Source organism: Fundulus heteroclitus, unplaced genomic scaffold (genome assembly GCF_011125445.2).
Source record: "Fundulus heteroclitus isolate FHET01 unplaced genomic scaffold, MU-UCD_Fhet_4.1 scaffold_435, whole genome shotgun sequence".
NCBI classification, from domain to species: Eukaryota; Metazoa; Chordata; class Actinopteri; order Cyprinodontiformes; family Fundulidae; genus Fundulus; species Fundulus heteroclitus.
In genome coordinates, this window is record NW_023396852.1 from 53,563 (window position 1) to 62,105 (window position 8,543).

At 41.8% G+C, this 8,543-nt stretch overlaps 1 long non-coding RNA gene across 2 annotated transcripts; it reads left to right on the plus strand.

Moving 5' to 3' along the window:
* Window positions 1-896: 896 nt before the first annotated feature.
* LOC118560496 lies at window positions 897-5,003 on the plus strand. Of its 2 annotated transcripts, XR_004929403.1 has the most exons (5): window positions 897-2,286; window positions 2,991-3,184; window positions 3,298-3,445; window positions 3,789-3,993; window positions 4,079-5,003. It is a non-coding gene; the product is annotated as an uncharacterized LOC118560496 (long non-coding RNA). The 2 variants fall into 2 exon arrangements; XR_004929404.1 differs by lacking the exon at window positions 2,991-3,184.
* Window positions 5,004-8,543: the final 3,540 nt, after the last annotated feature.

Genomic DNA, 8,543 nt, shown 5'->3' on the forward strand with positions numbered 1-8,543 from the left:
GAACACCCAGGCGTATCAGGATTTTGTGTCATAAGTAGAGACACTAAAGAAGGAACCCAATCCAAAACTGCCCCTCTAAATAATTCACCCAGATTGGAGCAAGTTGTTTTAGGATCCACACCTGTGTGTTTGATCCATTTCTCTGCAGCCTGAGTTATATAATCTTTAGGACGCTGTTGCAGGTCCCAGGCAAATTCAGGAAGCTCTACTGATGTGGATAATGGAAAGTGGTGTGTAATTGCTACTTCCAAGGAAGAAATTACTGAAGACAATAAAGTGTCATCAGGCATGTGGGACGATTGTGCAACATGTTCGATGACAGCTATTACAGACGAAGACACAGAAAGTCTTTAAATGGCTCTAAAATCACCGAGAGCCAGTTGTAAGCCTTTGGTTAATTTTGTAGTTCAACCAACCATGATCGACCACCAGCACTGATTCTGGGGAGTCTATTCAAAATCTGTCAAATCAACCGCAATATCCGTTTGCACACACTATTAAGGTACAGTTTAACCTTAACTTTTAACTCTGTTTAGTTCTGCTTACTGTGTTTTTCCCAGGCCTGCAAATGAGCAAAAGCTGATAGGGTTTACTACTCTCTATTAATCAGCTAGATTGAAGTCTGACGGATTATATTTATTTATTTATTTATTTATTATAACTAGGACTATCAAACAATGAAAACCTTTTAATCACATTTTAATCGCAAATTATATTTTATGTCTGAAAGTATATACATTCATTAGGCATTGTAAAATGCTATTTTGCAATAGATAACGCTAGTTAGAATTACACTCTAACAGAAGGCATTTTCCCTTTTTTGTTTTTCCCCAATTTATAATGACTCAAACAGATGTTCAATGTTCTCCCAAATTTTCAACAACTTTTCCAAACTTCAAACCTCTTTCTAACTTTTAGGCTACAGTTTAAAATAAAAATTTTCTCCAAAACTCACCAAGACGCAGCTGGCCGTGCTCTCTCTCCAATGCAACTCATCTATTCAGCTTGCAGCCAATACCTTAAATGCTTTACTGCATTAAAAGTTCTCCTGCACTTCAACCAACATCATTAATGCATCAACCTTTTTTTCAATGATTTCCAAATTCCCCTTTAGTTTTTTACCCATATTTTTACCCATCACTTTTTACTTAACAAAATTAAATCTGCTCTCCAGTCACTGCTCTTATCTTGAGGCCCACGCACATGGAGAAATTCACACCATCCTGGAGACACGCACACACCCCAGCAGAAATACACACGCAGACACCCATACTATGCAGAGCCGCAGGCCCCACCAGTTTCTCTTGTAGCACACTCACACAGCATATATCCCGACCAAGGTACTTTTTATCAGTTGGATTAAACGGTATAATTCAACATAGAAAAAACAGAAAACGGCCGAATCCGTGTATCATTCGTTCTTTCTATTTTCAATTGCAGATCAAAAAACAAAAAATAAAAAATGGACTGAATCCGTGTATCATTCGTTCTTTCTATTTTCAATTGCAAATAAAAAAATAAAAAATGGACTGGTTAGTTTGTTTCCTATGGTTAAACCAAAAATGAAAAAAGGATTGTTTTTTAATCCGTGTATCTTTCGTTCTTTCTATTTTCAATTGCAAATCAAAAAACAAAAAATGGACTGGTTATTTTGTTTTTTATGGTTAAACGAAAAACAAATTGGTTTTTCATATTTCAATGCTAAGCTCAGATCGAAAATACGAAATCAAAAAACGGACACCAAGGCAGAATTTGATTTTAATATTTAATAGGTAGGGTTTACGTGACCCGGAAATAGCTCTTTGCGCGGCAGTTAGGGTAATGAAGTGGCTACCATGGCGGCGCTAGAGCCACACACTAGGTTGATTGAGGAGTTGTTTAACAGCGGTTTGACACACACTGAAATTTCCAACACATTGCAGCAGATGGGCATCGGGAAATGCTCTAAGATGAGCGTCAGAAGAGTCTGTGCTATGCATGGTCTGAGGAGAAACGGATCTGTTTCAGATTGTTAGCTAGATAGCGCTTTGATTCAATCTGTAAATGAGGTAAGCTGCCTTTCAGATTTCATTATCATAATCATCCAGATCTCCACTGTATATTTTAAATAATATATTTATATCACACACCGACAGTAAATGTGTTATTCTGTGACAGACTGGACCATCATATGGCAGGAAGTTCATGACCGGCTATCTGTCTTCACTGGGGCTGCATGCGGGAGAGGGTCGGGTTGGAAAACGCCTAAGAGAGCTCCATCAGCCATACCATGAATTCTGACGTCAGGTAATTCTTGTGCTTTAAAAGGTACAGCTTTGGTAATGATAGGCTTAATGTTTGAACTTTAAAATGCTACGGAGCTTGGGATAAATCGTGCCAGGGTCTCCCACCTCTCACTCAAAGCTTTCTTATTGGGAAAACGTTAGTTTACATTGAAGAAGCCACAGTTTAAATAGCCTACTTTAGCTTCCCATTTCTTCTTTTGAATAAGGCGTCATTCTAGTTAAATAAACGTGCACGTTTCTTATTATTTTGAAGTGTGCAGACTCAGTGAAGCGTGAAGTGATTTCTGCAGAGCGTGATGCAAGTTGAGCGATGAGCGGAGTGAAGGAAACCTTTGCAAAGCAGATTACACACGGAGTGAAGGGGCTGCATCCTTCGAAGGACCCAAAAGCGTGTCCTTCGAAGGACGCAGCCCTCATAGACTGGGTCCTTCTAAGTATGGATCCGACTCACCCTTACCTTGGTGTTACTAATGTTGCCTAGCAACCGAGACAGTGAAGCAGCTGTGAAGCCAAACAAATGGAGCTTGTTGTCTCTACTGTAAATAACTGCACACGTTTTTGTTTTCCCCTTTATATATAAATTAGGCAAATTAAAACAAAGCTGCAATATTTGTTTGTTTACTTGTTATTTTTGAAATCGTTACGTATAATTGAGTCGTTCTAAAGACATTTTATTAAAATGGTGTTCTAATCTCCCCCTCCCAGGGTGCTCGTAATTTAAATCCTACTCCGTACCATGCTGAATATATGGGCCATAAACTTCATTTAAACCAAAATGAAAAGCTTGGGATGTTTGGAGTTACACATGTGTTGGCTGTTGATGGCTACAGCAGCAAAATTGTTGCACATTCAACCATGCCCATCAAAAACAACCTTGTGATTTACAAGGATGTATATAGGTGAATATATTCACAAATACTATTATTACTGTCTGTAGTATATTACCTTTAAAACATGTACAGTCATTGAATTACTTAAATTCAATGCAGTGATGTAATTTATTTTATGTCAGATCTGCAGTCGTGAACCATGGCATGTGGGACCAAGTTCGGGTTGATCACGGCAGGGAGTTCAACCTGTGTCTTTACATGCAGGAGAGACTGTCAAGATACAGACACAATCTCAGCTGGCCACCATACCTCCAAACCAGATCAACAAGGGTGAGAAGTTATAGGAATTATTTGTGATTCATGCACTGTTCCCTTTAAATATTATTAAACATGATTGAACTCTTCTATAAACCCCGTTGAAACTACTGTACATGTGCAATTACCTTTCCATGGTGCACAATATGTTTTTATTGTAAATCTTTATTCACATTTTGTGTTTTAGTTTAGTTTTGTATAATCCCATCTGTGGCTTGACATGATTTATTAAGTATATAACACATACTTAGAATATTAAGATCATACGGATCTTAAAAGAAAAATCAATTATGTGTTGTTACATTTCCTGCTTTTATATTTACCTTTAACCTAAAAACCTCATGGACTTTATCAACAGAACCTTCGGGTGGAGAGGTTATGGCCAGAGGTGAACAATCACGTGAACTACCCACTTAAACGGGCTCTGGTGCACCTGCTGGACCAAGAGGTTGTGAACATGGAGGATAACCTCACTAGATTCTGCATCTCAAATCTGACATGTCAAGTAAGCCAAATTGGACTTGACAGAGTTGTGCATTCATGGAATGCACACAAGATACCAGGTATGCTTAGGTGCTAATTTTCACTATAGAAATATTGCTTATTTTTTTCCAATTCAACCAATTTTGTTTTGATTACATGTTTTAGGTCGTGGAATACCCAATGAACTAGCAGCAGATGGCTGCCTGGCTAGAGTGTCCGAGGAGCTGCTGCCATGTGCTTCTGTTGTGGGAAACCTGTATGAGCAAGACTTGGGATCCTCACTAACTTGGGAGTCTGTATTTGGAGCTGATCCATTTTCATCTGAAGAAGACAGATGCCATGCAGAGCAGATCTTTGCAGAGAACTACCCTGACATCTCTCTCATTTTTAATCATGTGGCAAACAATGATGATACTCCTTTCCAAGATGCTTTAATCTTTTTAATGAATGTGACAGCAAGATATGTCTGAAAAAATAAAATGATTTAGTTGTGTTCTCAAAAGTACTTTGAGTGCATCAATAAACGTTCCAAAAGATGAAAACAGATGAAGAACAGCATGAACAAAACTAAATACTGTACAGTTTTACTGGTACAGTATGTTGTCCAGTGCAGCCAGTGCATCAGACAATCCAGTAAAATTTTGTACATTTTCACCAAAATCATCTGCTCGGCATTTTGGGCAAAATGCAGAATTCTTCTGCCATTGTTCAATGCGGCTCCTGCAGCCCACAATGCTATGGCAACACAAAGACACCATGGGCTCGACCATTGGACCTGCAAATTTGATTCGGAAATATATATATTTTAAATTCAGTAACTGCATGTGGTTACATTATTTTTTGCATTGAAGTCTATTCTCTTCATGAACCTGGGTACGAGTTATACTGACTCCTGCCTGCAGAAGACAAAACGTTTTATTTACCATTGCAGACAACACAGAAAAAGGCATCTTTGACAGTAGCTGCTTCAGCCTCAGTCAAGGACACTGTTGTTCTTCGGTTGGAACTTGCCAGATGTGTCAGCTCCTTAAATGCAGCTTAAGCGAAAATTCAAACTGAAGAAACTCTATTGCCTACCTCCATCAATCAGAGACTCATCCGCCTCCGACGCAAGCCAATCAGTTTTGAACTGCTCCTCCTCGAAGCCAATCAGCATCCTGGGTTCATCTTAAAAGAACTCCACATCCTTGTCTCGGCCTTCTGCTCAGCGAGCAAGCGGTGGCTGCGCCGCGTCTGGTTTGGACTCTCTTGACCGGTTTCAAGAGATAATAACTTATCCTGAAATCCTCCTGCCATAGGAATACCGTCTAGCCGCACATCTTCCTTTCCGACCTCTGTTTTCGTCAGCTCCGATTCCTGGCGCAATGAACTCGCAAGCGACGCAGACGCGTCCCAACTCTGCCTAAGTTCCGGTCAGCTTCGCTTCATAGCGCGCCGGGGTCTTTCTCAAACTGATCCGGTGGGGCTGGCTCTTGGTTCGCGGATCCGCCGACTCATCCAGAACCTCCTCTGGTTTTCATCGGCTTTGCGGCACCACCTTGCCGCTCGTCCCAGCCGCAACTTTTCAGCCGGTTCTACTCTCTCATTCACTTGCTAATGCATTCGGAGCCAGCTCAGGTAATATGTATTCACCCATGTTCGTCCTCTATTCAGGCGAACGTATTTCATTTTACTGTTTGTTTTTGTTTTCTTCTTCTTCTGGTGTTGCCGGTAGCCACCGGGCTTGTGGTGGCATTGCTGCCACCTACTGGTTGGAGTATGAAGTGCATTTTAAATTCAGCAATTGATACCAATCGTTATTAAATCTGGTGCAATTTGGCATCCGCTTGGACTGGTCTGCATGCGGCCTGCCCTGCCATGTTCCCTGTGTGTTCCCTGCGTTCTCTGCCATATTCCCTGCGTTCTCTGCCATGCTCCCTGTGTGTTCCCTGCGTTCTCTGCCATGCTCCCTGCACTCCCTGTGTGTTTCCCTGCGTTCTCTGCCATCCTCCCTGCGTTCTCTGCCATGCTCCCTGCGTTCTCTGCCATATTCCCTGCGTTCTCTGCCATGCTCCCTGCGTTCTCTGCCATATTCCCTGCGTTCTCTGCCATGCTCCCTGTGTGTTCCCTGCGTTCTCTGCCATGTTCCCTTCTATGCTCCCTGTGTGTTCCCTGCATTCTCTGCCATGTTCCCTTCTATGCTCCCTGTGTGTTCCCTGCCATGCTCCCTGTGTTTCCTCCCATGTCCCCTGGATGCTTCCCACCATGCTCCCTGCTATGATTGTTCATTCATCACGTGCATCAGCCCGAAACTGACCATTCACCTCACCCTTCACCTCTCCATCCACCTCACCTCATCTTTCCATTCATCTTGTTTAAATTTTGGAAAGCCTTTGTGGCAATGGCCCTCTTTGCTAAGCTTTCACATCTTTTCTCCTTCATTGCTCATCCTTCTCTCTGCCTTCTGAACTTGCTGACGCTCTGGCCTGGACCTCAGCATTTTTGGAGGCGGAACATCCCTATTCTCATACATCTGTTTATCTACGTTAAAGTATAAATCATGTTTCCTGATTTATGTTTCCTGCCCAGGTCCAAGTATTTCGATTTAGACGTTCCCCTTTGCAAGCCTTTCAGTTCCAAGTATCATCCTGAGACTGACCATCTCTATTCATTCACCTCAACATACACCTCACCTCATCTCCCCATACATCTCACTCAACTTTGGTAGGCCTTCGCGGCAACCGGCCCTGTTTGATGCACTGGCCTCGACCTCGGCAATTTTTGGGGGGAAATATCCCTATTCTCATACGCCTGCTTATGCATATTGAAGTATAATTCAGCGTGAATTTTTCCTGCCGAGGTCTGAGCGCCAAACTCTTAAAAATATTGTATCAATAAAATTCTTCTAATTGCCTTTTCTTTCTGTGTGAGTTTTTCAGATTGAAATGCAGCTTAAGCGAAAATTCAAACTGAAGAAACTCTATTGCCTACCTCCATCAATGTGTGTGTGGGTGTCGGCACCAGACTCATCCGCCTCCGACGCAAGCCAAACAGTTTTGAACTGCTCCTCCTCGAAGCCAATCAGCATCCTGGGTTCATCTTAAAAGAACTCCACATCCTTGTCTCGGCCTTCTGCTCAGCGAGCAAGCGGTGGCGTGCCGCGTCTGGTTTGGACTCTGATGACTGGATTCAACCCACCTCCATCCCCTTCTCCACCATCGTAGCAAGTTTCGCCTGGCTTTCCTACGGTCCTCCTTCAACCTCTTCCCTATCAGAGTGTAATTCATCCCAGACTCTTACGGATTTCCCAGTCACTCCTTAAAACGGTCCGGCAGAAGACCGCCATGTTGAGCCTGGTTCTGCCAGAGGTTTCTTCCCAAAGGGGAGTTTTTCCTCTCCACAGTCGCTTCATGCTTGCTCATCATGGACAGTTAATGCAAACCTGTTTTTATCAAGTTGGACATCAAGCTCAAACAGATCATCATATGGACTGAACAAACTGTTTATTTCCACTCCACCACCAGTTTCAGACCCGGGGGGGAAATATCCCTATTCTCATACGCCTGCTTATGCATATTGAAGTATAATTCAGCGTGAATTTTTCCTGCCGAGGTCTGAGCGCCAAACTCTTAAAAATATTGTATCAATAAAATTCTTCTAATTGCCTTTTCTTTCTGTGTGAGTTTTTCAGATTGAATTGTAGTTGACACCTCCCGAAGACCCTGTGCTGCCAGGACCACTTCTTCAATTGTATCGTACACTGCATCTAGACCAATATCTTCTCGCCGACTGAAAAGCAGGCAGAATATACATGTTATAACCTACTTGGTAAAAATAGCAATTATTGTTACTACCTTTGTATTCCTGTTGCCTGTGTTACTTCAAATCCACCACTCTAAATACAATAACTCTACCATTGCAGCTTCCAATGACCTGTCAAACTAATTCATACCTTATAATTAAACATTCTACACGTTAACATAATCATTGTGATCCTAACTCATGCAATGCAAATTACAGACTTGAATGGCTTATTTTGGCATAAATTCTCACAAAAAACATCCTCTTAATTGGTCAATTAAGAACATTCATACTAGGCCATCGACTAACAAATCAAGTTTAAATACCTCAGTCTTCTTTTTTTGCTTCCTTGTAACTGCTGCAAATCTCCTTCCTTCACAGCACACACCTTCCTAGCATTTTGTTTCCAAAATGCGGCTCCTTAAAAGGAAAATAGTTTATATTGTATAACATAAAATATATTACATTTTTCAGAAATAAAATAATGCAAAAGTATTTTAGTTAAAATCAGAGAGTTATACTTGTTAGGATTCTGTGCATGGTTCTTTGTGTGAGTGAGAGTTCCTGTTTTTAGAGAAGATCTCTGCTGGTGAGCTCCTGCCAGCTCTGGGTTCGGCACACCTGGAGCAAATCTCCTGATCAGGCTGACTGGGGTTTAAAAGAGGCAGCAGGATCTTCACTCCTCGCCGGATGATTACAGATGATGACCTTTGGATGATCCTTCACCATTGGCAATTTGGTTTGAAGACTTGTGTGCTGTCTGAAGATCCTCAATCAACTAACTTGCCTGCCCGCTCTCCAGTGTGTCGCTCTCACCTCAGGAAAACAACCTAACAGGAACTCCCTCTGG